The following is a 27,334-nucleotide window of genomic DNA, read 5'->3' as shown; positions in this document are numbered from 1 at the left end:
TTTACAGTCAAACAAAAGGTGAAGATGAACCTTTTGTAAATGGTAGCACTGCTTTGAAGCTGCAGGCTGAGCAGATGCTGCGTGCACAGCCACTGCCCTCATGAGATGTGGGTTTTAATTCACCTCCGTTTGTGTCATCTGTTCCCTGTGTGCTGATGTGACACTGTAAAACACGCTCAGTTCCCAAGGTGCCTGTGGACCAAATGAGCTTCTGTTGCAGCTCATCTCGCTCATCCTGTCACAGGGTGTTGGGCAGTGCCAGCAGTGGCCAGGCTGAGCCAGACATTCCTATCAGTCCCACAAAGCTGTCACCTGAGGAGAGTTGGTTATCTATCCATGTTTTAACACCTCCTGCAGCACAGGGTGTGGGGGTCATCAGGGAAGTTAACAATAAATTTTCAAAGAAAAGGAGTCTTTCTGGGGCTTCAGCCTTTTTTCCTGTGTGAGGGGAGCACTGACTGCAGTGATGCCTCTTTGTGGAAACCACCCCCTTGCATGGGGAGCAAATGTCATGCTCTGAGGATTTTGGTGTGCTTGTGCTGGAGCTGGCATTCGGGATGACATAAGTAGGTTCTTAAGTCAAGTCAAGCTTGGCTCTAACACTTTGCTGAGTGCCAGCCAACTCCGTGGGTGGAGGAGGAAAAACTTGGGGAGCAGGCAGGAAGGCGAGCTCGCTGGTGGCCATAGCAGAGGTCTTGTCATTTGAAGCCCAGAGCAGTGTGCTGCAGAAATAAGATGTCCAGCTCTAGGGTAAATGTTAAGCCTGGAGACAGATGTGGTTGTGAGTACCCAAGGAGCTTCTCCTGTGGAACTCTGTTAAGCATCTCCTGTGGGACTCCAGGGAACCTGCAGAGGGGAGCTGGAGTGCCTCGTGGGCTCTCTGTAGCTATAGTGGCATGATTTGTAATTCTGTGGGGTTCTTGAATCTGCTTATTGCCCCAGAGGTCTTTCCCTTCTTGGGTTGAATAACTGTTGCTCATGAGCATAGGGCTGCATCTATAGCACCAGGCTTCTGGGTTCTGAATAACAGAAGAAAGCCAAAGGCTCTCACTTTCGTACTTTTGGTGAACAGAGAAATGATATTTTATTGAATTACCTTTAATTCTCCAGCATCCAAGACTCATTCAGAGGGCCAGTGAAAGGGTAGCATGAGCTCATAGTCCAGAGAAATGCTGCAGGGTGTCTCAGGCTGGCTGGGCTAGAGCTCTGACCCTGGTCTCTAGGACCACAGTCGTCTACACCAGTTATGTTCTCCTGGACAAATCCAGTGAGGTATAGAAGAACCTGAACTAAATAGAGTTTCTGTAGTCCTTGGCACTTCCTTAGCCAAAGAAAGTTAACCAGGGTAGTTTATTAAATGTCTTACAGTTCTTGTTCAGTCATGTTTATCCATAGGTGACCATCTACTTCCAGTATGATTATACTGAAAGGAAATGGCAGAGTTTGATGCAGCAAGCTCTTTCAGCTGCTCAAAGCCAGGTCTAGGACTTGGTGCTTAACATGCTGCTGTGGTACAGACACATCCTTTAAGCATCAAGAAAGAGACATGGATTGGCTTTTTCTTTCTTCAAAAAATGACATTTTGAAGCAGGTTAAGTCTACAACTTTTCCACATTTTCTCAGAGAGAGATTTTGTCTGGCTGGTGTACGTGCTTTCCATGAGAAATTATTTATGAGCTCCTCTAACCCTGGTCTAGTCTTCTTGATGTAACAGTAGCAGATCTGGAGGAATGACCAAGGTTAGTTTTATGGTCTCACTTCAGATGTAGTGCCAAGTTATTTGGTGCTTCGTTTTGTTAGTGACTGAACCAAAAAGCAATTTATCTCAGCAATGTCCTTCAGATTATACCTATATACCATGATACCAATAAGGCATGCACCTGGCTGCTCCAGTCCCAGAAGAAATCAATGTTTCATTTCAAAGATGTCAGTTCTTTCCTTGCCTTCCTTCTGCCATTCTTATGAAGAAAAGCTGTTTTAAGGGACACAGGAAGAAATACAGAAGGGTTGTGGAAAAACTTTCTCTACTTCAGCTATGCATTCTGTTCAGTTAAGAATCATAAAGAAACTCACTGAGGGCACAGTTATCAGGGCTTACATGGTCAATATATGTGGATTAGAAGGGGCACACCCTTTGTTGGGGTCCCCTCCAGGGGATGGGCCTAGACTGCTGTAATCCTGTAGGGATGTGTGCAGTGTGACCAGAGCATTGCTGTCTTTACTGAGAAAACGCAAAGATGTAACTTAGTTCCTTGCTCACAGCCAGTTGTCTATCCTGGCACTGGTGTAATTATAATACATACTTTATTGCTTGTCAATATTTTAACCTTTCTGACACATGATCCTCTAGGGCAACTGAGCAGCCTTAATAATATAGCTGATAATTATCCTCCTGGTGAATAAAGATATCACTAGAGTCCTGTATAAATCACATGGAAAACATGATGGATTTCAGTGGCTGGCCATCACAAAAATGGGAAGAGGCACAGATTGTGACAGCTTAATGGAGAAAGTAATAAAACCAACAATATAGTCATTTATAATATAGGCAATGATTTTCAGGCTTTTCTATTTGTTTTCATGCTAATAGAAGATAAATGTCATATTGGAAACAAAACCTGAAATTTACATTAAAAATATTTGGGAAATGTCATTAAATATCAGCAATTCTCTGTGCAAGAAGTGACAGCATGGGACTTAATTACCTGTCTTAATTACCTGTATGAGGTCCTTAGAACCAAAGTGTCCTTGTGGTCAGCAGTTACCCCTCACTTTTGTAAGGAGTGAGATGTGTGGTGCCTCAGTGGGAGGAAGCCTCTTGGCTACTGGTGGAAAGCAGGACAGCAATTCTGCCAAAGATCCTGAGCTGTGTACATGATGGCTGTTTCATAAGGCTGCAGGTTTCCTAAGAAATCCAAGCTGTCATTATAAGCAGAGAACAAGACTTCAGCACAGATGTGAGAAAGCCCTGCAGCAGTACTGGAGTGGTGAGGAGGGGAGGGTGCAGTACAGTGTGGACAAAGGTCTAAGATACATTCACTAGAAGCACATGAAGGACAGGCTGGCACCTGTAAGTTACCTGTCAGTATTACTGGTTGGTCCTCTGGATCACATGCTAGGAAAGTGAATGTGTGCAGCCTTCAACATGTATACTCCACACTAACTAAATGTTTGGGGCAGTGAGCAAGCCATAGTGGGACTCTGGAGTGAGCAGGTGTGTTCTGGGGAATGGCTGCAGCTCCCTGGGTGAGACCAGGGTAACAACCACCCAAGGGCAGTGCTCTGTGCTGAGCAGGTGCTGGGGGCTGAGGAGATGGAGGCTGGTGTCCTGCTTCCCAGCAAAGAGGGGTGCTCCTCCCGGCTGCTTGCGAGACAGCGCTGCTGTGCCTCGGAGGGCAGGAACAGCTCTTCCCAGTGAGCAGCCTGAGCTGGGCTGCCCTGCTTCTGGAGGGTGTCCTCAGCAGTGATTAGTGTGAGGATGTCTCAGGGATGCAGGCTGGGGAAGGGGTGGACAAGGGAGAGTGGTGGAAATTGTGTTTGTGTCTGCGCTTAACATTCTTAGTTCATTCTCTTGCATTTCTTCTAAACAAGCACTTCGAGGTTTGAGCCCCAGTGCCTCTAATCTAGTGAGTGCCTTATTGATCAAGTCTTGCCATTTGGTCCCCTGAGCTGCCTTGTGTTGCACAAAAGGGATAAATTACTCCTTATACTTTAAGAGTAAGGATGTTTTTAGTGCATGTAGACCCATATGATAAATACAGAGGCACAGGTGGGATGAGAATAGCAAAAAGCAAAGGGATAATTAACAGCTGGAACAGCACAAACCAGTTCCCAAGCCCAAGCCCTGGAGGAACACAATACATTCATCATGCTGCTCTCTGGGCTGATGCTACAGCTCTGGGGTGTGAGGTATTGAATTACAGTCTCTAGAAAATATTGTTTGGGGAATGTTGAGGAGAGCTGGTAAACAATGTGCTGGAAGGTGACAGATATGTTTGCAGCTTCATATAGGGCTATCACAATAAAAAGAGCCATGAGGGGTTTTCCCATCTCTGCCTGCCTGTCAGGCCTGGCAGCAGGCAGGCTGCCGGGCTTTCGTGGGGGATGGCAGACCCAGCAGCCAGTAGACTTGCTTTCTCTGGATGCCTGTTTTCTTTAAAATATTATTTTGTTACTGTGTGAAACCCTAACAATGGCTGACGAGTCTCAAGCTTAATGAAGCAGCATCTGTGATTCCACTGCTGTAGAAAACAACATATAGAGATCTTTTAACATTGGATTTGGACTTAGTCTGGCCTGGACACCCCTTCTGGGCTCTCCTGCCCTCAGGGTGGTTGTTATGGAGCATGGCACAGAGGCTCCCAGCTCAGAGCTGCTGCCCACACTATTGGCATAGCCTGTGTATTCAGGAGCTGCACCTCAGTCACACAGAGGTGGGGAAGGTGAAGGCAGCTATAATCTGCTTTGTAAGATGCTTTCTTTTCTATCCCCTTTCTTCACAGGAAGTCACTCACAAGACTTTGATCTAGGATGACATTTCATTCCTACAAACCTGTGACAAGTGGTGGCAGTGTCCCCCCAGTGGAGCTCACAGCATGCTCAGGGGCTACCTCCTTGGAGTGTCCTGCGTTTCCTCCTCAGTGGCCTGAGTGCAGGGCATACCTATGAGCCAGCAGCAAAGCACACACCAAGGTAAGGAAAGGGGAATACTGTGTTCTCTCTCAAATGTCACATTCCTCTGGCAGCACAAACTAGGTCCTTGCTTATTTCATTGATTAAATGGGAGACTCCCACAGCTGCGGTAACTAGAGGTATATGTGCGCAGGGTATAAACAGGGGATTAAGGGTCAGATTTTGTTTATGTAATGATGAAAGGGGAAGTTTTAAGGTGGTCTACCACCTGTTAAAAAACTCCACAAGAATCAAAAAGAAAGGGATAGACACACAGAGTCTATTGCATGGGAAAGTCTGCAACAGCATTATGCTGCTTCTAGAAGGATTTTCCTGCTCGTGGAGTGAGTGGCCCCAGCAGTAGAACATTGGAGAACATGGATGTCCGGTAAGGATGCATCACATGCTTTCTGCAGAAGCTGTGGCATTTAAGGTTATTCCATCCTTGCCAATGTGCCACCCCCAAAGGGTATGTGTGATAACAGGTATGGCAGTAGAAAAACTGCTCAAGAAATCCTGACTGTATGGGAGGTCCTGATCCAGAGAGGTCTCGGTCACCTGCTCCATTAGCGGCTGTTTGGCTTACAGCTCCTGGGTTTCTCATGGCAGGAGAGTGGGAGAGTGCAGCTCCACCTGTCCAGGCTGACTGGCTGCCAGAGGGGGCTGTCACGGTGGAGAGCTGGGCACCATGGTACCCCAGCCGTGGGCAGCCAGGGTTGTTTCAGGGGGCTGCAGCAGGGCAGCTTCTTCCCCTCCGGTACAAACTGACTGAGGCAGCAGCAGAGGAGTGCTGTGAGTACAGGACAAACATAAAGGCACAGAATCACTATCAAAATCTAAAATAAAGAATTTGGCTCATAAAAAAATATGTTACCTGAACAAAGAGAAGAGTTATGGTTTTCCATAACTCCCTCTTGGAGTTAAGGGGGAGAGCCACAATAGAAGAAGCCTGAGGAACTGACAGTGGCCAAGGCAGAGGATTTCACTGCCCCTGGAGAGACCCTTTCAGAGTTATTAGTTACATGTTTGTATTTAATGCACTGATTAGGACCAGGACTTGTAGACAGCCACTAAGAGTGCATGTGAATTGGCTTAAGCATTATTATGTACAATCATCATCAGCTCTGCTCCCCAGGAAGATTGATACACTGAGTGAATCTTTTCAAGCTGCTTCTGAAAAGATTCACGACACTGCAGTGAAAGTCTCTTCCAATGGGAACCTCTGTATACTGATGTCAGCATATATTTTATTCCCCCTGACTACAAGAGCTGGTTAGGTTATGAGCCTCTCACTGAAATGGACTGCATACAATTGCCAGGTAATTAGTTTTTTTCCTTGTAGGCCGATGAAGTTATGATTCACCCCTTACTCCCACAAGAGCAGCAGGCAAAGCACCATGGCTTGCTTCTCTCTTATCCAGGTGCTCGGCCTTGTTTTCCTTTCCACCTGGCATGTGTGGAGGGGATGTCCCAAGAGGAGAGGGCAGGAAGCAGCTGCTGAGCACAGACGTAACCCTGGGCTCACTACCTGAGCCAGCAGCGGGGCTGCAGGACTACACAGGTTTGTAGGATGCTGGTTCAAGTAGGCTGGGGATGGTGTGGCCCATTCAGCTGTGGAGTGATGCTGAAATCAGGCTGCTGTGAGCCTTGGTCCTTGGCAGGTGCTGCATCCCAGCTTCTGGAGTTTGTCCCTTGGACCATGTAGGTGTTTTCTGCTGTGACAGAAACGTGTTCTTCGTGCTGATGCTGCTTATTGTAGAGGGCATGTGGAACCCTTCAAGTCTCAGGCTGATTGTATCTGGCTGCAGTTGAAGACTCAGGAAGCCTTGGGAAATAGTGTGCCTCTTTGCCCTTTGCTTGCCTCCCTGCCTGATTTGATCTTACCAAGGGGCCATGGTGGATTGTGAAAATCTCCCTGCTCCCAACTGAGCAGAGCAGTCACAGAGAAGCACTGGATGTCCATCTTCCTCCTTTGGCCTTGTCCTCATTTTGGATATTGACCCTCTCCCCAGCACAGATCCTCTCTCCTCTGCTAGATGTCCTTGGTATCCAAAACATGGCTCCTATGTCCTGGTATTCTAGAGTTGGACTGACAGGTACTGGTGCTTGGAGCCATCCTGTTGCTTGCTCCTCCACTCCTTGCAGGTTTGTACACCATCTTCACCCAGTGTGAGAAGACACTGCAGGGGAAGTGGCATAGGATGGTGGGAATGCTGCTGCTGATGGGAAGGCTGTGCATGCCAGGGAGCAGAGGGTTCAGTGGTTGCTACTGCTCTGCACTGCTGTTTGTAACTTCAAGTAACAAGCCTGCAGGGTGCCAGTTTGAAAGCTTAAATTGTTAGTAATCCTGCCTAATAGCTCCTAAAAATAGATGTAACATTTTCAATAATATATAGAATGCATCATTAGCTAAGAAAGACTAAGCTTGTCAAGTTAAGTAAAATCATATGTGTCCTCATGCTGTCCTGTCATCTTATCTGCAAAGAGCCCTTACAGATAAAATAACAGAGGACGCTTTATGTTTTTATAAAGACTGGAAAGGGAAACTGTGATGTATATAGCTAGGTTATATCCGCACAGATGATTTAGCATAACAGATACCAGCTCGACCAGCCTAGCTCGAAGTACAGTAAGTCAGATTCAAACCCGGTCAGAAGAGCTCAGCCAACCCCTGTAAAGCATAAATACACCCATATCATGGGCCAGTGAGCTAGGGAGAATTAAAATCCCTGACCAGTCTTGTCTGTAAGTGCAGGAAATTTGAAAACCCTATAAAAGAGGCTGCCAGTCAATAAACAAGGCTTGCTGCCACATGATCCTCTGTGCGTGTGTGTCACATTCCTGTCTCTGTCAGTAGTGACAGCTCCTCCACTTTTGCTCTGCATACCAAGTCCTTGATCATTTCCCTCTCCAAAAGAAACTGCAGGCAGAATGAGGGGGAGAGAGCATCATCAAAACTGATGCAAATCAATGTGCTTTGGCTGACTTGGGCAAGATCAAGTATAAAGGGGGACATGGGAGGAGATGCAGCACTTCTGTTCAGAGAATGTAATGTCCTGGCAGCACACCACCACATGTGGGGTGTGTGTGTTGTATGGGTTATGTGATGCTGTATTTAGGAGGTTTTTTCTAGATAGAGAGAAAAGAGAAATTTGCCTCTGAAAGGCACTGCTTACTTCTAAGCAAAGAAATCTACTTTAGGAATGTAGACCTTTTGCAAACTGCTGTCCAAACATTGTCCCATCCATCATGATAGATGCTCTTCTTTCTTCTCCTGGAAACTTCTCATAGTCAGGGGAACATGCACCAAAATCTTCCTATGGTCTTTGCTACTTGGTGGCAAGTTGTTACTATTCACTTTGTCACAGCAAGATGTCCCATTTTCAGTATTATCAATTGCTTTCATGACATCACCCACAAAATATTGCACTTGCTTTTCTCCATCTTGAATGATGAACAAGGAAATCCCATTCAGGAAGACCAGCAGAGACCTGATCTCAGATCACTTCCCAGTGACTACACCAAGGACATCTTGATTAAAGAGAGAACCTCACTCTTTTCCTTTCCCATTGAGGATGCTGTTTGATGGTACAGCAAGTGCTGTTAGCAATGTTAAAATGCAATAAACAAAGAACTGTGGCTCTGCATGAGGGGGTGCACATTAATCCTTGTTTGAAAAGTGTGTGATTGGCAGACTCAGTTCTTTTAGGATCTATCTGATGGAAAATGCTCCAAATTTCTTTAGTTTTGACTTATCTACTTTTCTTGGCATGCTGTGGTGGCAGGATGGTCCAAGACTGCTGGCACCTTCTCAAGACATTTCCCCAAAATGTGTCAGGCACCTAAAAGCTGAGTGTGCTTGCTACTATCCCTGCTAAGGCCTCCTCGTTCTGCTAGTGTGCGATGCTCTGGAATATAAAACATGGAAATAATTAAGTAGATTAATTAGCTAGTGTTTGCACAAGACCTGGAAAATATAAAGAACTATATAATTGCTAAGTACAGTAGATTAATTTGTTAATGTTTACCTAGTGCTTTGTAAATGTAAAGGCATCACGGCAGTGCTTACTGTTATAATTAATTAAGTTTTCACTCTGGGCTGCCCTGTGCCAGTTCTGAGGTAGGACCATGGTCTCCTGCCCACTGCCAGCTGTGTGCTGCTGTTGCTGTGGCCCTGCTCCCTCCTGGCCCTGTGTGCCCGGGCATGGGGCTGTGTATGGAGGTGTGCCAAAAGCCGTGCTTGGCGTGAGCCACTGATGCTCTGGGTAGTAAACGGCAGAGGGAACAATGTTACTTTGCTCAACATGTGAGGAGCATTTCATACCCAGGCAGCACTGAGCAAATTTGTGCTGCAGGGCCAGGGTCTGACCTGCATTGCTGCATCCTTCCTGAGGGATTGAGGAGCTGTTCCAGTGTCTGTAGCTTTGTGGGAGGAGGCTGAAGAACGTGCTGTGTCCCTGGGAGATCCAAGTCCAACGGGTGCTGGCAGCTGGGAGCTAAGGCAGTCAGGCAGGCTGCTGTAATGACTGCCTTTGACACATTCTTCATCTGCCACAGAGCAGCGCCTCTGCCATCTGCTGTCACCTCACACTTGGAGATGGGCTTCCCAGTGCCTTCCCCCACTTCTGTTCGTCTCTCTTTTTGCACTTTGGTCTTTGCAGAGAGAAGAAATGCATGAAGAATGGGAGGCTGATAGGAAGGGAATGGGAAGAGAGTGCAGACCTTCCCTGAAGGACCTCACAGCTGGCACTGGGGAACTGCTGTCTGCAGTTCATGCCCTCCCTCACAGGGAGTTCTGCTGGCCTGGCTACAGGCTCAAAACTGACTGGCAGGGTGCAGAGGAAAGAGCCAAGAGGAGCTCGCTCCATCTGGTGAGAAAGCAGGTCTGCCTTCAGCTGCTTATGCAGGTGCTTGGAGGGCTGTGACTGATTGCAACTTTGGGCAGCTGTCCTTGCCACAGGCTGGGCTGTGCTTGTTCATGGACTCTGCTTACAGGACCATGAGGTTTTCTGTCATCAACTCCTTGGTGAAAACAGGCTTTGTGAAATAGTGAGAGGTAAAAGCCCGGAACTTGCCTATTAGCTATGTCTTTGATTTATTTCATAACTTTCTTCCTCAGGTTCAGTGGATGGAGGTGTGGAGGAAGTCTGAAGCAAGGAGGGAAGGAGAATGCCTGGGCATGGGAGGCCTGGAGTATACAGGCAGTCCCAGTCCTGCTGCCCTGGGAATGCTCTGTAATGCCTGCATGCCGGGCAAGGGGGAGTGACTTCAAAGAACATCTTTATTAGGGTACACTGCTTAGCATCAAAGAAATGTCAGAGCTGCTCTACACTGGCTCTGCCTGCGGCACTAAACTAGCCTGTCATTCAGCAGTCTGAGTACAAACCACAACTGCTGACAGAGTCCTGGAAAAATTTATTTTTCCACATCTAATTGCCCTTTTTGCTTTGTAAACACAAAGGTTGAAGCTTAAACTCTTGACAGCTCCAGTAGCCTTTTGCTTAACTCCTTAAAAAAATGACATTTAGCATGTTAAATTTTGCTTTTACTGCAGCTGAAATCTCAAAAAATCTGTGCAATGTTTTTTTGAAGATCATCGAAGCATTTCAGTATTCATTTTGGGAAAAACCCTTCAGCTCACAAAAAGACAGAAGGTGGTGTCTGAAGAGTCAAGACCTTTCCCCATAGCAATTCAGGATAAAAATGCTTGACCAAAGGGGCAGAGCAAGCATCAGCATTCCACCTTTCCCTGGGAGCAGATTAACGAATGCCTATCTGCTTTTCTTATTGTTCCAGAAAGAAATGAAAGACCAAAGATGGAAGAAAGAGAAAAGCAGCTGTTAAAGAGCAAAATTGGATGTATCATAGCAGCCTGAAAACTTCCCGTTCAGTTTCTTCAGTGACGTGGGCTCTCCTCTCTGCCCTGGAGGAGGGTTTCCCGCAGTGGGGGATGCACTGTTCCCGGACTCCGTGCTGCCCCTCTGAGAGCATTGTGCCTGCAGGAGCCTCCTCCTGTCAGGGCTTTGAGCTGCTCCTGCTGCAGTCCTTCACCATTAGAGATACACGTCCTGAATCGCTTTGACCACAGAGAAGTGATTTTATAGCCACAGCTCTTGAAGAAAGATCCTCTGATTTTCTGGGAGGTGCTGCCCATTCCCTCCATCTGACATGAAAACAGGGCTGTTGCATCACCATTGCTGTCTCTGCAGAGACCCTCCTGGCCTGGGCTCTGCTTCCATCTGCCCACAGGAGATGAGGACCAGCCTCCAGACCTGCATGGCACAGACACCGTGCTTGTTGCTGTCCTTGCAGCCAGCCTGGCCTTCACCCAGCTACTCCTGGTTTATGGATCTGTATCTGTGAATAAGTGACAGGGTGATCAGCATTGTCCTGAGTGTCAGATTCTCCCTAAGTGACAGCTCTAACTGGACATGGGGCTGAGCTGGGGAAAGAGGGACTTTTCCTTCCTGTCCTCCCTAGTACTCTTTCCCCTTTGCTGTGATCCATGAGGGTGTTCTGTGTTCCTGGATGTAGCCATTCATCTTACTCAAATGCAACGTGCTTTCTGTTTCCCTAAGTACTGGGCGTATTGACTGTGTCTTGGCCAAGATCAGCACACAGGATTCATGTTTGCTGGTGTAGGTGTGATCCAGCAATGTGTCTTTTATGGCACCTGTGTTGCTGCACTACTCTGAATGCTGAAGCTATCTGAAACTAGGCCGTTTTGGAAACATTTAAAGCTTCTTACATACACAACAGAAATGCAGAAAAATCTGCAAAATACCTTTTAAGCTAGTCCTTTGATTCAAACTGAAAACTTGAAATGAAAAGTAGAAGAGATGTTTCAGGGCAATCTATGTCTGTTACAGATCCCAGATGTCATCAATAAGGAAACAACAATGATGGTCAAATTCTACATTCCCTGAGCAAGGCTGTTCTTTGTGCTGCTCAAGGAATAGCTGTTACACCATTACAGCAGATAATGTCTCTGTTAAGCTTTCCACCTTTTTTATCTTCCAGTTTGCCCAAAATTAAATTTCATATTGTTTAGGTGTGGCTTTCACAAAGACGTTGGAAGATGACAGTTTTGCAGCAGGTCAGGTCCAGAGAATGGAATGGAGCTGGTGAAGTGGCTGGAGCATAAGTCTGAGGAGAAGCTGGGGGAGCTCAGCCTAGAGAAAAGGAGGCTCAGGGGGGACCTTCTGGCTCTGCACTACACCCTGACAGGAGGCCAGAGCCAAGTAGTAGGTGGGTTCTTCTCCCAGGTAACAAGTGGCAGGAGAAGTGAAAATGGCCTGAAGTTGTGACCAGGGAAGGTTTAGATGGGAACAGGAAATTGGGAAAAATTTCTTTCTGAAGAGGATCATTCACCTCCTGACAGTGGTAAGTCAACATTCCTGGAGGGATTCAAAGGATGTATTGATATGGCACTGGGGACAAGGGTTACTGATGGTGTTGGCAGTGCCAGGGGAATGGTTGGACCTGATGGTCTTAGAGGGCTTTTCCAACCTCAATGATTCTGTGACTCTGTGACCTCAAGTAGGATGTCACAGTAACTAGCAGTAGTGTATTGTTCTTTGGCATTCACTATTTAGCCCAGTAAAGAAGTGACAAATTCATTATGGATTTAAGTCTTTTCACAGAGAACTGTCCTGGGGTCAGTTCCCCAGTACGTCTGGAGGATCTACATCCACAACAGCTGTGGGTGATCAGATGCTCCTGGGATAACAATGTTCTGGAACCAGATAAACGCAGCAAATGTGTTTGAACAGATGTTGTCGTGGCTTAACCCCAGCCAACAACTCAGTCCTACTCAACTGTTTGCTCACCCTCCCCGTTCAGAGGGACGGGAAGGAGAATAAAAAAAAAGTGTATTTTTCTGTAGATTGAAATAAGAACAGTTTAATAATTAAAATAAAGTAAAATATTGCTGCTTCTACCCTGGAGCTCTGTAGAGCAGATTTTGGCCTCTGCAGGGATCTACTGTCAGTGTCCTTTTCATGGAACATCTTCCATACTTTCCCAGAGATGAAGTTTCTCTATCCAGTGCTTGTTTTGGTTCCTGCACTCCAGGGTTCATATGCAGTGCTTGGTTCCCATCTCTCCTGTAGGCTTTAGGTTTGATCCTGCAGACATATTTGACTACTTCCTGGCCGCTGTTTCACGGAGAATGTAAATTTAACAATGTTATCATTGTTTGACACTGTCCAACGCCAGGCACCCACAAAAGCCACTTGCTCACCCTCCCCTGCCACAGCTGGACAGGACAAAATTAACGAAGGGTTCATGAGTTGAGATGGGGACAGGGAGAAAACTCTTCAAGGGCAAAACAGGCTCAACTTAGAGGTACAAAGTAGAGGTGTATAGATGCAAGTGGAAGAACCTTGTGTAGATGCTCCCTGGTTATCACTGGACCACATCACTCTCCTCTTTCATTAGCCTTATTTTAGCTACCCACTCCTGTTGTACTTCTCCCTCAGGGCATCAGACACTTCATTTCTCTCTTGCAGGGCTCAGCTGACAGGCATTTTTGCTCTTCACCAGACAGCGTGTGTTCTTGTCAGCTGCCAGCCAGCTGATCATGATTAGATTGTAGTTGTGATAGTGATTTCCTGTCTTTCAAGCCTGAACAGATGGTGTGCTGCTCGCAGTCCAAGGTTTGACTTTCATAGTGTTTCTTGGCTTGGCCAAATGGCAGTTGAGGGATCTGCTTACATGAAGCCCCTCAAGGAGACTCTTGTAAGGGAGAGGAGCAACTGTGTCCTCTAAGGACCCTGCAAAGCTATACCCACTTCAGAGGAGTGCTGGAATGCTTTTGTTTGTTGGATGCAGTCCTCCAAACTACACTTCTGTTCCCCAGCTTAGAACTCTGTTGCTGATATACTCTCAGTATCATATTTAGGCTTTATATTTTAGAGAGCAATTAGTGTTTTATCCAGTAGGAGGTGCTACTTTTGAATTTTATGCTACAGGATCAATAAGGAGCAAAGGCATGGGGCCCCATATGACAGGCCTGATAATGGATTTGCTCCCAGCATTTCCAGATGTCCTTCTTCTTGGGACAGTTTTCCATTCTAACATAACAAATTTTCCTATCTAGCTGTTGTACAAGGTAACTTGATGTGACTTCTTCTGTAGATGCTGTGTTGGGGCTTGCATCATTGACAGGAGCCCGCCATGCCTGAGGAGGCAAGGAAGTGGGAGAGTCTGGTGGTGATGGAGCTGTCAGGAAGGGGCTCCCCTGCACAGTTCAGCAGACTTGGCAGTATTCTGACTGCTGCATGAAGATCTGTGAAATGAATGATCATCAAATGTGGCCACTGCCTGCCTAAAAATAACATTTCTCCATCATCTCATCCTCTAACAAAGCAGCTCCTTCTCATAAAATAATAATCTTTCATCTCTTCATTTATTGCATTACATGGGAACAACTGGCAGCTTGCTCACATGTGCCAATTTATTAACTAAATCTCATTTACTAACTGGGAACAAACTCTTTTTTCTTGTAGCTGCTGAATACAAATGAGGTTGGGCTTCAGAGCTGCCCAGGTGCCAGGAAGCTTCTTTGGCCCATTTGTCCCTGTGCCAATGACAGTTTCACTTTGCCAGTAAAAAACTTCTCTTCATCGGGCCCTGCTATACATGAGAGGGTTGCTGTGCCTCAGGCTAAGGAATGCTTACACAGGAGGAAGACCAGGCTGAGACCTGTCTGTGGTGCTGAGCTGCAAGAGATCTGTTCTAGTGCAGAGAAACACATTCCCAGTACTGGCAATCATTTCTTTCAAACTGTGTGCCCTGCCCAAGGGACGGGCTTGGAGCAGGCCACTTCCAAAGGGCAGCCATCAGCTGTGGCCTGTGCCCCATCGTGACACAGCCTGTGCACTCATCTCTGCCAGGAGAGAGTCTCTGTGCAGAATATGGTGGTGCCTTTCAACCAAGGCTTTGGCAGGAGGCAAACAGGGTGAGTTTTGAAATCTCTGGGAAGGGCTAGTCTGTGATGAGTGTTTGCTTCTTCTTCACACCTGCCTTCAGGTTTAATGGTTTTTCCCAAGCAGGAAAAATAACAAAAAGGATAAATCTTTTAAAACTGTTTATCTGAGAGTCCAGATTGTCAAGCTTTATGCTGCTAGATAAATCAAACTATCTCAGAGTTAATTTGTCTGACCATAAAGTGGATTCCATAAGTGTAAAATAAAACTAATTGGTTTGCTTCCATACAAATTTAATCATACTATAAAAAGTGATCAATGCAAATAAAAAGCATTGTGTAGGTTAATTATCAGGAATCTATAAAGGAAAAAAAGTGCTTTCTTTCAGGAATTTAAAACTGTGTGGGTTTCCATCTCTGTGCTGATCATCCCATGATGTAGAGCCAGTCCAAATGTGCTGGTGTCTCTGTCACATGCTGTGTGTGTCACAAGTAACTCATCTCTCAGACTTCATAGTTTCTGCAATTACATGGCTTGAAGCTGTTGGTGGGGTTATACATGACTCTTGGGGATGTGCTCTCTCTGTGCTTCAGCACCAACCAGGTGAAACACGTGGAGCACAATTCCTGTCAGTGACTCTCATCTGTGCAGGGTCTGCCGTGGCAAAAGGGCACCTGGCACCTCCCAGAGACCCAAACACTGATCCTGTGCTGCAGCTGATGCCAGGCTTAGGCTGCATGCAGAGCACCAGGACTTCTGCTGCTTGGGCTCTGCTGCATACCTGCCCCCCTTCCCTTCCCACCAGGGAGTCCCATGGCTGGGACCCTGTGTGTCCTTGCTGATGAGAGCCCCCTTCTCAGGGCAGCAATCTGCTGAAGCGAGAGGAGGCTGCCAGGAACAAGCTACTGCTCTGCCACAGCATCCTGACAGCAGTTCAAAGCAAACAGGACTCACTCAGCAAACTGAAACCTTTTAAATGAATCCATTGCAGGGCCTGCTGTGAGAGGCTGACACGGACTGTGGTTGTGGTGATGACTGGAGTGTGGATGGGGTTGCTGTAGTTGCTGCTTATGCAAACCCTGTTGCCTCTCTCCCATCTGTGGAGTAGAGGGAGCTCTTTGTTCTGCTGCTTGTGGGGCTGGTGCTGCCAGGAGCTGGCAGGGTGTGTGGGCAGAGAGGCAGCATTGCCAGCAGGGGTGGTGGGAAGCAGGAGAGGAGTGGGTAGCCCCACACAGGCTCCCTGGGCAGCACCTCTGCTCTGTCCAGCTGCAGCCACGTCCTGGAGGTTCTGCACCACTTGCCCAGGCTGTCTGTGCCTCCAGAGCAGGGGGCAGAGGTTCTCAGCATGCTGGCAGAGCCTGCACTCACGTGCAGCCTTGTCCTGCAGGCTGGCACAGGGTCGGGCAGTTGCTGCAGCCTGAAAGGAAAGTGTAAAAGAGTACAGGGAGGCAAATGGCTCCTTGTGAGTGGAACAGATTCCCAACAAGGGAGCTGCTCTACCAGGAGCAAAGCCTGTTCACTTTTGGAGCTGCTCCTCCACCACTTTCCCAGGCTGATGTGGGTTTTGTGACTGTAGCTCTCAGTCTTTCTTTGAGCTCCATGGTCAATGACTGCTTATGGGGTTTTGCTTTGCTTTATAAGCTCAGTGGTATTTAGGAAAGCATCCAGATCCCCTCCATGAGCTCTGACAGATTACAAGGGCTGCACTTAACTGAGTTCACAGTGTTCCACTGTGTCAGCTACACAGCAGCAGTGCTGAAGAGATGTACCTTGGCATAGCAGAGGATAAAAACTATGGCAGAGATGGAAGATAAGTGGCAATAAAAAGTAAAACGTGGAGTGTCTGCCCTTTAAAATATATTAGGCAGTTTATAAATAAGCTTTGTGTTTTTAGGATGAATGCAGAATTGTTCAGTCCCTGAAGAATCTGACCTTGAAGAGAAGAAATGCTGTGAGCAGCTTTCAGAATGTTCTCAGAAAAATCAGACAGGAAAATTGCTCTTGCTTATTATTTCAGCAGTAGGTGGTATGTTTGGCTGATGTGGTTTGGGAAGAAACTTGAGCTCTAGCCTCCTCTTCCTCTCAGGTAACCTCAATGTGCAGTCAGATGCAGAGAACTTGAGGGTAAAGTTACCAAGTGTCTGGTGAGATTTCCAGGGATGCGTCACTCCTGGCAGTTGGGACAATCTTGGCTGGGTGAGTTGTGTGCTGGTTCTGACAGCCAAGCTCTGAGAGTGTGAAGCTGAACCAGACAGAAGTGCACACAGCCTGGTTCTCACCACCTCGCTTGGCTGCAAAGCTCCTGCCTGGTGAGCTGAGCTGCGCGGGGCTGCCATGCCAGCAAAGCTCCTGCCTGCACCCTCCTCCTGGCAGAGCAGGATGTGGGTGCCTGAGCTGTGCTGTACCTCTTCTCCAAGGGTGGTCGGACATGTATCTCCCAGGTCTCACAGCGGTGCAGCATCTTCTTTGGGGTGGGGAGGACTTTCTGCTGATATGAGAGCTGTTCCCTTTTGTGTTAGATACTTAGCTGTTTGCTGGGGTGAAGTAGCGAGCTTGTGAGTGGGAGACTCTGTGGGGAGAGGTGGGTTTTGGGTTTTGTTCTGGTAAATGCTGAGGAGTCAAATGCTTTCTTTGGACAGATAGAGGTTCTGGCCCAAACTGGACAAGGCTGCTGCTGATCTGGGTTTCTTCTGCTTTCAGGCAGCCTGAGGTGAGATCCAGGTCTTGTCTTCTGCTTGAATGAATGCCATCTTAGCAGCCTCTGTTTGGGCAATATGGAAAATGGTGGCCCTGCAGATTCTTTTAGAGGTACTTTACTGACTGAGTGGAGCAGTGAGGTGAACCATAACCTCCCTTTTTAAAATGTGTTCTTAGAGAAAACAGAGATGATTCCCTGTGTGGAGGAATAACCAGCAAATTGATCCCTGCACGTCCTGACGCAGAGAGCCAGAAGCCCCTTGCGCTCTGGGCTCTGGCCGAGAAAATGTAAACAAACTCCAGTTTTATGTCTGGCCAAGGAGACGTAAACCAAGCATATATTGTAGCCTTCTAAATATTTTGACATTTTACAATCCATCAAGGCCTTTAATTGTATTTTGAGTGAGTTGTTCTATATGTAAATACCAGTTAATGTTGAAATTGTTTATAGCCAAATTGTCTGTTTATGCAAATTGTGTTCCAAGATCACAGAGCTTCTAGTGTACAATAAACATGTCTGTTTTATTTAATGTTGGAAATGTTTCCTTTGGCTGCTGTAGCTCTTCAGTGCTGCTAGTGTGGGGGCGAGTGCCAGCCTTCCTGTGGGGCAGAGAGATGTGATGGCTGCTCCAAGAGCTCCTGCTGTGGATCTGACTCCCTGAAGCTGGTCCCCTGGGATGGTGTTTGAACTGCTTTTCTGCCTGCATAGTCCATGGGCTGTGGTGTCCTCCATAAACCTGGGGGAGCCCAGTGGATCCCTCTACTCTGTCCAGGCTGGGGTGCAGACAGATCTCCACAGGTGCAGATGCTGCTATGTGAGGAGAGAGATCCCCACACTCTCTGGCATTCCTCAGTCTGGTTTGTGTTAATTGGACGTTTTGGTGCAGAAGGTGGCCAGCATTAAAACCCAGACTGCTCCTGCTGGGTGTGAAGTGCAGGGAAATCAGCATGCTGCTCCCACCTGTGCTGCGCTCAGGCAGTAATCGAGATCACCACCCCGAGATAAATCTCTTCCTGCCATCGGACAGAAGAGAGAAGCCTCTGTGAGAGAAGTTACTGTGGGCTTTGCCTCCAGGTTTATCACGGGGAAACACATGCAAATTAATGGCTCAGCCCGATACAAATCAGCCGTGCTGGAGCGTTTGCAGGCTGCGATTCAGACACTCACTCGGGTGTCTCTGATCGCAGGCAAGCGGCGGGTTCAGCCATGCCTTTGCAGCCGTGTGCAGAGGCTCCTACCCAGCACAGCCTCCTCTCAGCTGGCCTCTGTGCCCAGGCCATGCTCCTTTCCTCCTAGATTTTTCAGTCTAATGGCACTATTGGTCTGGCCTTTGTGTTTGCTTAATGTCAGCATTCCTCGAGAAATGTTGCTGAGCACTAGCAGCTGCACGGCCTGAAGGTGGGCTCCCATATTACTTCTTCATTAATATTTGTTGTTCATAAATATAAATTCACTCCTATTTATCACAAGAACACCGATTACAAACCATAAATTCTAACTGTGGGGAATATTTCAGTCCAGTTTTATTAAAAAGTGATTTTTTAAAATGTTGCCGAGGCTTTTAGCCAGTTATGTGCTACTAAATATTTAAATCTGTATCTCTTGCGGCATGCTGAATTACAGCAATGGGATATTTAATGTTCCCATTTCTCCAGCATAAATCTGTGAAAGATTGACTGGAAGAAAAATACAGACAGGAACAGCCCACGTACTTGCTGACTGCTCTCTCATGCCATGCACCCACTCGTACGTCCCTGCCACTGGCAGCAATCCAGCCTGGAGGCGGGCGATTGCCCCCACAGCCACTCTGCGGTCACCCTGCCACACTAAGCTTGGCTGGGGGCTCTGGGCTGGGGGCTGGGGATGTGGGCTCTGGGCCCAGGGGCTCTGGGCTGGGGGCTCTGGGCTCTGGGCCAGGGGCTGTGGGCTGGGGGCTCTGAGCTAGGGGCTGCGGGCTCTGGGCCGGGGGCTCTGGGCTGGGGATGTGTCAGAAGCCTCTCAGTCGCTGGCCATCCTGTGTGCACACGGCTGCTGTCAGTGCCAGGAGCTATGAGTGCCGGGAGGCCTGTTACCCACCAATTACACTGTGGGTTTATTGTTCGACCGTGTGCCTGGTTTACGATATGAAAAGCTTTCGACAGTTAAATGGTACTAATATTAACCTCTCCCTCATGGGCTCTAACAGTCTCCACCATTAAAAGTGTGATTAACAAATTAAGTCATCTGGAAGGGATTGGCATGTGGTGCTAAACAATGGTGTAATGAATTTTTTAATGAAATCTGAACCCCTGGCTGCATGGAGAGAGGAAGCCCTGTTGCTCTTGCATGATAGCTATGGCAGCAGCTAAATGCGGTGGGAGGACTGAGCCCCTGGTGTGGTGCTGGTTGCAGGTTCCTAGAGTGAGGAGGAGGCAGATCAGGACAGCACTGAGGCTGGCGAGGCAGACAGGCTGTCTGGGTCTGCCTGAGGATCTGGGGTTTCTCATGGTCCTCATTGAGCCAAGGGCTCTCCCCTGGTGCAGGGGTACAAGCTGCTTGGCTTTGTGGCTCTATATAGTGCTTGTAACAGTCAGAGCGGCATGGAAAAATGGCTGTTGAGGAGGCTGCAGGGCAGTGATGGAGAATTTGCTCTTGTCTGGGGTGGACACCTGGATGCCCCGGGGACAGCCCCTGTGGGCACGTGGATGGCAAGCAGTGCCACCTCCGATGTGGGGCCAGCCTGGAGTGAGGCACTCCTATCACTCCTCTAACCTGCTAGTGCTAACCACTCAGCACACTATAAATGGCAATTCCATTCTGATGTGGAAAAGCTTTAAAGTACATACACCTGCTGGCAGGTGACTCTAAAGAGCTGTTATTTGCTTCTGAAAAGCAGTCCATGATTGCCTTTAAACAGCCTATTTGGGAATAAGTAAGGGCTGGGGCTGGTGGTTCCCTCCCAGTATCCCCTTCTCTTTCTTTCCCTTTTTCTTTTGCTCTCATTTCCTGACCTGTTCACAGTCTGTGGTGGGGCTCAGAAGCTGAACTACCATAAGGAGCAATCCCCCCTCTTTCCCCTTCCAACTGTCCCCAGCTCTGGCTCTACAGTGTCCCAGGTATTGCCATCATGGAGAGGATGACGCTGTGTGTGGCTGTGGCAAACATGCACTGCCAAACCGAGCTTCCTGTTTGAGAAAAATAATCTGACAACTTCTCTTCACTGCTGGAAACAGACCTGGGTGCCAGACCTTCTGCACAGGGGCCGTGCTGGCCAGTGAGGCAGGGCCAGGCCTGAGGCCAAGGGTGCTGGAGAAGGAGCACCCCCAGGCTGGCCACGGCAGCACTCCCTGCCTGCTTCCCATGTCCTGGCAGGGTGAGCAAGGGATGGAGGGCACAGCCTCTGCACTGGGGCTGCTGTGCTCCAAGAGCTGATGCTATTGAAGACAACAGGGGGCCGGAGGCTCCTCCGGCCTTGAAGGAGTCACTGTTTGAGTGCTGGCAGAGCCATGTGCTGCACTTCAATGAAGGCGCCGAGAATATTCATGTTGTGATATATTCCGTTCTGTTTCTCCATTGATTTTAATTAAGTTCACTCTCTCCTGCCAAGCCTAGGGAACACAAGCAAAAATTGAAAATGCTGAAAGTCAGCTTGCATTGCACTTGAGTCTTCCCAGCCTTCCAAAGAACAGAGGAAAGGGGGCCTGCACCACCACAAGGGCATTTCCAGTGCTTTGCTGGTCCCCAAATAATAAACATAAAATTAAAATCCTGTTAGGAAAGTCACAAAAGCTATTATAGCTCAGCAGCTGATATTGACTGTGATCAAATCTTTTATGTGATTCATGGCATTTTGGGCTGCTCACGTTCACACCTTGATCATGTTAGCTCTGGCTTGATGTTTTTTTTTTTCTCCCGTACTAAAACAAAGCAAAAAGAATGACCAAAAAAAAAAAAAAAAAAAAAAAAAAAAATCCAATTTAATCCTGATATATCAGTTTGTGTCATACTTTTGTGAGGAGCAACAGTGTCTGGTGCTGCTGTGTGACCTCTAAGGACAGGGTCCTCCTGGGAACAGGTGCCTACTCTGGCAGTGGATGTGCCATCTCTGTCCTACACAGGAGTGGGGCTGCTGGCCTGGAAAACCCTCTGAGGGCCCTGGCCAGCAAGGGAGTCATTGCCCACATTGTGTCCATCACTTAGAGCACACCAGTGATGATGCTGCTGTCCAGGGGAGTGGCAAGGATGCTCTGTAGGGCCCCCTTCATGGAGTCATGGGTGACGTATTTCTGCAGCCTACAACTTTTAAATAATCTTTGCATGTCTCTTGAATATTAAAGGCAAACAAAAGTGGTCCCCAGAAGTTACAATCCTTAAATCAGAAACTGGTTTAAAGAACCCAAGTTATACAGTTATCTATCTTCATGATATTTCTTGAAAGTTAGACTCATTTTTCATATTGGATGGGGTGATAGAAAGGTAAGAGTACCTCTTATTCAACTCTAATTTTGGGTAATATGGCCATCAAATTAGACATGAAGAACTAGGAGACCTCAGCAAAAATTCTGAAGGGGTATAAACCAGGACAACTTACTGTTTGCCAGTCTGGACTCTCCTCTAGTCATAGGCAGTCATGGTGACTTGGTTTCTGATGATGTCTGGAAATGCCTGCACTAATCTCTTCAGAAAGTTTGGTGACCTTCGGTCATTCACTTTTTGAAATATTTTAACTACTAGGGAATAAAAATGGCAAGACTGTTGCAATAACACTCCAGGTCACATCCATCTCCCTTTGGCTAAAGGTCAGGCCCCCTCCAGCAGGAGGTGAGCCCAGCTTGCTGAACCTGCTGTCCACCTTGCCCACCTGGTAACTGGTGAAATGCCAGGGAAGATGTTATGTGCCATGGATCTGGCTACTGGCTGGTGGATGTCAACTGCCCTGAGGGGACAGAACTCACCACACTCCATGTTCTCACCACTGAATCCATTGGCTATTTCAGGAGCAGCTGCCGTGACAGAGCTTGGGAACACCAGAGGGAGAACACTCAGAAGAACTGTGGGGTACTGCAGACAGCTCTGGCAGTCCTCAGACCAGTGAGATGGACTCAGGCTCCCTGGGATAGCAGATACAGGCAAAGAAGAGGGGCTGGGTGACAGCCTGATCCTTGCCATGTGTGAGCTTGGCACTGGCAAGAGTGAAGTGTAGGCTGGAGACTGCTTCCATTTCCTCCTTGATGTGACTTCCAGGAGTGCCTGCCATGTGGCTTGGCACAGAGAGCAGGGACAAGGCAAGAGAATGAGGGGCATCGTCAGGCCTGTCTGGCAGGGCTGGTGGGCACAGTTTGAGCTGGCTCAAGGCAGAGCAGTGAGACAGTGCTGATAGTCCCAGCCAGGAGTTTTGGTGGGGAATCTAAGATTAGTGGTGACACACTGGTGACAACAGGACAGGTGGCATACTCCGCACTTAGGTGACAGTGTCCTGTGTGGCTCTGCCTTATTAGACAAAACATCAACTTTGGCATAAATGTCAGCTGGTTCTGAGCTGGTGTTACTCCAACAATCTTATGAGTGACAGGAATTCTCCATTAGGCACATTTCTGGAGTCCTCTGGTTGGATCTTGCACAATGTCTACAGTAAGTATTGCAGTTTGGGGCCCAGCCTTTGGATTAACCGATGAAAATCAATTAATTAATCCTCTCCTAATTGCAGAGGTATCACACATCATTTACATGATTCTGAGAGGATATAATGACAGAGCCTGAAGTAAGTCACCCCTGGAGGGAGGGAGGTGATCTGGCTCCTCCCAGCTGCGACTCTGCCCTCAGAGTCCTGTCCCATATCACCCCGAGCCACTGCTGTTCTCCAGCTGGTCCCCAATGTAGGTGTCAGGACTTGAAGGTGCTGCTCCAGATGTGGGGTTTGGTCTGCCTCTCCAGATCGCAGGATTCTGCATCAGGAAGTGCTGATTTGGGCCACTTCCATTTCCTCAGTGTCACAAGTGTCCCAGCCCCTGTGTGGGACCAGGAAGGCCAGGCTGGGGGTCTGCGCAGAGCTGTGTTGCAATGAGGCAAGGAAGTTTCTGAGCCTCCTTGCTCCTTCAGTGCAGTGCCAGGAGCAGCTCCTTTGCTGACTGCTAAGCTCTACTGGTCCCAGAGGTAGCTGCTGAGAGGACAGTCAGAGCCCCTCTAACCAAGGGGGCTAATGGGAACCTCTTAGAGTGGCCAGGAAAGGAAACATGTGCCAAGGTTTGCTGTATTTGATCCTTTCCTCTCTGTGGTGATGGTCTGCTGAAGTTATGACCCTCATGCGGCATTTCATGTTTGAGTTGGCTGGCCAGCGTGGCTCACACCAGCTGCTGTGCCCCTGCTGATACCACTGTCTGCTGCTGAGATCTCTAGTACTATTGTCACCCGTGAAGTGGCCCGAGAAGCAGGGCAGCCCTGGACCATGGTAGTCCAACCAAACTCTGAGTGCTTTTGGGGAGAACTGGATGTTCTGTGTGGTGCTTGACACCTTGCTGGCCATGGGCCTGGCAATGGCACCCACCACACCAGGGCACAGTGGCCACATCAGTGCCTGCAGCACTGAGCTCACCCTGCATCGTGGCAAATCGTTATTTATGCTTTCAAAACCTGCTAACTCACAGATAATTAATGTCAGAAAGCTGCCATGGTGCCGTGGCTAATAGCTCAGCAAAAGGAGACACATTGGTCAATTAGCAGCTATTTGATCTGACAGTAACAGCAAAGGGCAGATCTGGCTGCCAGCCCCTCTGTCCCCCTCCCTCCCTCCCTCTCCTCCTGCTCGTGTCAGGGCTCCAGGCGGGCAGACGTGGAGACTGTTGGAGGATGGAAAGGACCCACAGGCACAGCCTTTGCCCTGTGCTTGCTGCAGCTTCATCGAGGCTGGCATGGGCCCCAAATGCCCGGCTGGATGTGGAGGTATGCACTGCCATCCCAGCCATTGCCTCACCACCCTGCCATGGGGACAGGGTGGAACACCAGAGAATCCACTGCAGTGACAGGCCCCATTTACTGGGAGATAAGCTGTTTTCCTCTGGAGAAGGCCACATTATGAATTTTGCAATATTGTTAAAGTATTAAATTAGAAAGAGACCTCAGAGCAACAGAGAAATAATATCTGCATATGTGAGAACTCCAACTCTAGTCACAGTAATATTAGAGGATTTGTGAAGTTTAATGCTATTCTTTCACCTAGGGGCTGAGGCCATAAAATGAGACACCATGATTCACCTGAAAATAAAAATGTATAGAGGATGAGGCTAGATCTGTTCTATCTCCTCTGAGGGATTTGTCAGTGACCCAACCTGCTGTTTGCTGTCACAGCTGTGACACTTTCCCCAGCACAGCATCCATCAGCTCTGCATGCAGGAGGGCTGGGGAGATGCCTGTTTGTTTTCAGCACCTGTGCTGCTATTGCTCATCAGGGTGCTCTGGGACCCAGCTCCCTGTCCTGGGCCAGCTGAGAGCACAGCAGACTTCTGAGACCTCCCAGGCCTTCCCTTTTTGCTGCCACTCTGTCCTTGGAAATGCTAGGTGCTTCCAGGGCTGTGCTACTTTCCTGTGCCACTCTCTGAGGGACATTGGTGTCAGGATCTGGAATTAGTTTTGCTTTTCTGTAGCAAGAGACTCTGATTACACTCAGTCTCCTTCAGAAAAATAATGCTTTAATACTCAGTCTTCTCCAATGAGGGCTATTCCTAGAATAACATTTAATTAAGGACTCTGGCTCTCTATGATGCACCACTGATCTGCACAGGTGCACTTACCTTCATCAGCTCTTTTGAAATCAGCTGCAACTGAAATTAGAATAAACTGTAAAATTTATAGGCTATTTCCCTCCTTTGCAATTAGCACTGTAAGTATGTGATGAGATGCCTCAGGCCGGGGGAAGGAGCCATCGTGTTTTTACTAGTACCTATCTTGCTCTGCAGCCTGGTGCAGCATCATTGCCCCCTAGATGGAGCTCTGCAAAAACATTTGGCAGCCAGGAAACAGAACTCTCCCGTTGCCCTGCAGTCCCCGTGGACTGGTCATTAGGAAAATCTTGGTGCTTGTGCTGGGGTGGGCAGGAGCCATGGCCACGGTGTGCAGGCAGGAACGGGATGGGGCAGCCTCGGTGCAGTGAGAGCAGGTGGGTGCTCCGGAGTGGCCACCCCATGGGCGGTGGCTGAGCAGCTTCAGCAGAGAGAGTCTGGCACTGGCAATGGCCGGGCTGGACTGTGCTCTGCCCGCACAGCAGCCCTGTGGCCAGTGCTGCTCCCTCTGCTTTGGCCCTGGGGGACTCTGGGCCACTCCTCAGTTGCAGGGATGTTTCCCTGAAACCCCCAGTGCTGCCTTTTCCCTCCTCTGGGCCTGCAGAAGGAGCAGGAGGATGAGCATTTGCTTTGTGCAGGGTGAGCTCCTTGGCACCAGAGCGCCTCTAGTTATTTCTGTGATGCTCCCTGGCACACCAGGCTCCAGCATGGGAATTGCTTTGCTCCTGGGACACTGGGATGATGGCATCAGAGGAACACTTGTTTGCTGGGAGTGGTGCTGCCTTTGTGCCTGAGCAATTTTGACTTCACAGTGCTCTCATCATGCCTCCTGCCCTCAGCCTACAGCTCTGCCAGCCCCTCACCTTCTCCAGGGCTCTGTGAAGACTTAGTCTGTACCTCTGGCTAATGGATGGTTGAGCATGAGATGTAATTTGAGCTCAGGTACAAAATCTGGCATTTCATAGGTCCCACACCAGAGAAGATGACTCTGCTTATTCAACCTGACCTATTGCCAAAGACATGCCAGAGCAGGGGAGGTGAGAGGAAGCAGCTGCCCAGATGGATTGGCAGCAAAAGAGCTAGAAGGGGAAGCTAAAACATCCAAGGCAGCCTGGATGCTTGAAAGCCCAGCAGGTGCAAGAGGCAGTCAGTTGAGCAAAGTGGTGGGGACATCCATCCTGATGATCCTTCTGTTATCAGCCAGAAAATCTTAGACTATAAAGTAGGAAAAAAATGTAAATGACTGAAAAGAAAGTCTACCTGTGTCATTGCATGAAAGAGAAAAGAAGAGAGATCAAACCCACAGCAACAGTACAATTGATAAGCCTGTGGAGGAATGAAGGAGAGAAGCCAGAGGGGTGGGAACACAGGTGAGGGCACAGGACTGAGGCAAAGGAGAGCATGTGTGGTGTCACCATGGTCACTGCTGGCTCTGCAGTGAGACATTGTCAAAGGCCTGGACAGTGTTGCAGACTGTTTGGCATTAAGGCATCCAGACAGGGGAGGCTGAGGAGAAGCTAATTTCTTCTTACACCAGTGTGGAAGCAGATTAAACAGTTGTGCCTTTCTCTTTTGTTGCCTCTTGGGACATTTTGAGTAACCACTCTGGAGACCACTCATATGAATCTCCATCCAGCAGAGCTGCATTAAACTTCCTTGGCATCACTTACACCACACAAGAACTGTTGCAACCAACTTCTGTTTTCATGAGTATTGCACTGAAGCTGGTGAAGATTTTCCTCCTGAAGTGCTGAATACTTGAGTTCCAGAAAGTGCCCAGTGTCTGATCTGGAGTGCTTGGAATAGGAGGGCAGCTGCCTTCCTGGTGTGGTACAAGTGGTATGGCACATGTTGCTGAGCTAGCTCATGACCCAAGTTGCTGGCCAGTCTTTCCACCATATCCATGGCCCATGCCAGTGTGATTACTCCTTTGGTCTCACAAGCACTAAATGAATTCACAAATTTTATATACGTAAAAAACCACATGCTGTCATAAAATCAGCTGGCTGAGTATTCCCTGATGAAAACGAAGTGTTGCTGTGCCTCAGAAGTGCTGGTTCTGGATCATTTCTCTGTTAAATATTTGGTGAAGCCCTGGTGTCCTCACAGCTCATCCCTTTCCACACCCTGGATGTCATCTTATTCCTGAACTTATGAATGCAAAGCATCCCATGCAAGCAGATTCTCACTGTCCACTGGGATCTGGGCTGCAAGCCTGCAGGGCAGAGCTCCCATCAGCATCCTTGTGTCCTTGGGGTCTGTCCTGTGAAGGGGTCTGTCCT

General features: G+C 48.2%; 1 long non-coding RNA gene across 9 annotated transcripts in view; it reads left to right on the top strand.

Annotated features, from left to right (window-relative positions):
• LOC134559580 (uncharacterized) overlaps positions 1 to 17,827 on the top strand; it is a 52,888-nt gene extending 35,061 nt beyond the window's left edge. For 5 of the 9 annotated variants that reach the window (XR_010082533.1, XR_010082539.1, XR_010082534.1 and 2 more), the window contains 2 exons: positions 4,503 to 4,692; positions 10,468 to 17,827. This is a non-coding gene — a long non-coding RNA (uncharacterized LOC134559580). Of the gene's footprint in view, positions 1 to 4,502; positions 4,693 to 6,092; positions 6,233 to 9,332; positions 9,543 to 10,467 lie in introns of all 9 variants that reach the window. The other 4 variants (XR_010082535.1, XR_010082536.1, XR_010082537.1 and 1 more) reach the window with 4 other exon arrangements.
• The last annotated feature ends 9,507 nt before the right edge of the window (positions 17,828 to 27,334 follow it).

This window comes from Prinia subflava, chromosome 17, assembly GCF_021018805.1.
Source record: "Prinia subflava isolate CZ2003 ecotype Zambia chromosome 17, Cam_Psub_1.2, whole genome shotgun sequence".
NCBI classification, from domain to species: Eukaryota; Metazoa; Chordata; class Aves; order Passeriformes; family Cisticolidae; genus Prinia; species Prinia subflava.
The sequence above is the reverse complement of the archived record's forward strand: the minus strand, read 5'-3'. Positions and strand labels throughout refer to the sequence as shown.